Source organism: Danaus plexippus, chromosome 8 (genome assembly GCF_018135715.1).
Source record: "Danaus plexippus chromosome 8, MEX_DaPlex, whole genome shotgun sequence".
NCBI classification, from domain to species: Eukaryota; Metazoa; Arthropoda; class Insecta; order Lepidoptera; family Nymphalidae; genus Danaus; species Danaus plexippus.
The window spans coordinates 488325-490847 of NC_083542.1; the positions used below are offsets into that span (position 1 = coordinate 488325).

At 30.6% G+C, this 2523-nt stretch overlaps 1 non-coding gene across 1 annotated transcript; it reads left to right on the top strand.

Moving 5' to 3' along the window:
* Positions 1-1030: 1030 nt before the first annotated feature.
* Trnal-aag (transfer RNA leucine (anticodon AAG)) lies at positions 1031-1112 on the top strand. Its single transcript has one exon. It is a non-coding gene; the product is annotated as a tRNA-Leu (tRNA).
* The last annotated feature ends 1411 nt before the right edge of the window (positions 1113-2523 follow it).

Consider the following 2523-nt stretch of genomic DNA (forward strand, 5'->3'; position numbering starts at 1 on the left):
GAATATCTTTTAAATATAGCGCCTTAAGTCACAACACTCAATAATTATTTTCCGTTTGGGCATAATCTTATAATCTGATAATTACTTCCTCTAACAATGATAACATTTCTTTTTTATGACGTCACGTAGGTATTATGGTAATATCTGAGTTTTCCTCAATAATTTATTGATGTTATCATATAATTTTCGACATCTTTGTTTAGTTGAACTCCTTTAAATAATTTGCCAACCAAAATATATAATAATTAATGTTTATATGTATTCATAATTAGTTGCCATTAAAGATGGCGTTTTAACCTATTAGTTTAAGCATTAATTAATATGTAAAAAGAGATGAAACCTCTGGGCATTCCATGGATTCACCGTGCGGGTAGCTAGTCCATCGCGTTGTAGAGAGGAGCTTTAACAGTGCCTGGGACTTGCGACCCAGCTGTAGGTTTAAGGGGCCCCTATCTAACGCACGTTAAACGCTCACCTCCACCGTTCAAGCTCTCTATCTGCCTAAACAAATTTAAAAAGAACCTACTAGGACTGCCTTCGAAGTACGTTCCAAGAATGAATTGATATCAGTTCTTTACAGGCCCAAGTCTTTTAGTAGGTTGTAGAGAGATAAAGCTGCTTTACCTCTCGCTCCTACTTCTACCGCGTATAAATCCACGACTAACCTATTTCTAGTGAGTTCGTTAGTGAGCTCGTAATTTATTGACCTTGACGGCATGGTTTTTGGGGATTTTGGTTTCCCAAGGAACCGTCAGCTCTATTATCACAAAGTGCTTTAAAATAAATATGTCGGGTCTGAAGGACGACGACAAATATCCTTAGTACTTTTAAGGTAGTACCGTAAAGATGGAAAGGAATATCAATATATTACTAACTACTTGAAAACTACGGAGTAATTGTTAGACTTAAAATAAAAAAATGCCCAATTATTATTATTATTTTGATTACTACCAAAATAAAACCTAAAAAAAGCAATTTAATTTGAAAGTAATTCAATCTCAGTTTAATAATTTTTAAAACCTAGTACTGTGGTAGCGTGGCCGAGCGGTCTAAGGCGCTGGTTTAAGGCACCAGTCTCTTCGGAGGCGTGGGTTCGAATCCCACCGCTGCCAGTTATTTTGTAGCGCTAGTTTTCACTTGGGAAGCATACAAATCATTTGACTAATGCATACAAAATAGATAACGAAAGTAAGCTACAAAGAGTATAAATATTAATCGATGAAAATCAAGTTGGTCTGTGGTTAGCATTTCATATTTTATTGCATGGTTTGAGACATAACATGTTCTAAAATTTTAATAAAGTTATAAAAAAACGTGACTTCATAGAATTTTACAAAGTACTATACTAACTTCGATCGAAACAAACAACGAATAAGGTCTATTGTGGTTTGGGAAATTCTTTAACATTCTTAATATCATCTAACTATCATGGAAATAATACAACTCAAATGCAATCTTATTATAAATGCTTCGTGTTAAGCATCATTGCTGAAAAAAATATAATAAAACTCAGTATAATAGGTGAAAGGGTGGTAAATAACATTTGACATTTTTGTAACATAGGATATAATATTATTAGATATGTACTAATAGAAAATATAACAAAATATATCAGTTCTATATTCATTGGAGTCAATTTGTATCTTAAGTGATTAAAAACCGGATAAAGTTTTCTTAGTTCATTAATTCCAATCTTAGAGTATCGTAAATAATACTCACACTCAATTGAATATGGCAAAAAAACTACATTTTTAGGAAGACAAAGAAATGATAACAAAAAATATTCAAAATATGTTTAGAAATTAAAACTTTTTGTGTGAAGAAAAAAATGTGTGTTTTAACATTTTAGGATTCGAAAACAACTTTATTGAAGTCTTGGATTTAATACGTCTAAGCACAAATGTAATATAAAACGTATTTTCATTTCATTTTATAAAATCAGTTCTAAAATGTTAAAAGGGTGTGTTCTTTTTTTTAAATTAATTATTAACTAAAAGATAAAGTTCCAGAAAGAGTTAATGGAAAGAGCTTATGAATCTAAATAGGAGTAAATTTTTTTCAAAAAAAATGTATATATAGTAGTATAATTGTTTAATTAAACCCTTAAAAAAGTATGATCTGGGAAACAAAGTTAAATAATCTAAAGAATCATTAATAATTTAAACAGCTTCCACTTATACGATGCTAATTCTTTCTACACTGCATTATATTTTACCCTCAGACCTTTATCTGTATTAAGAACACGCCAATCATTATCGAAAACAACAAAGTTGTCTCCAAATTATTGTTTTTGAAACCTACTTCGTGTCTGGAGGTCGCTTGAAGCATGAATGTGTTATAGTACCTCTATATTCAATCTATATTGGACACTGATCTTGTGTGATTCATTTAAGACAAGTATTTTATGATTGCTTGTTTACTTGCAGTGAATATAATATTATATTTATATTGTGAGTCCAGCTCCTCATATTTCTTATAAGTTATTTTCCATATCCATAACGATTTTAAGAAAAGATAAACTAT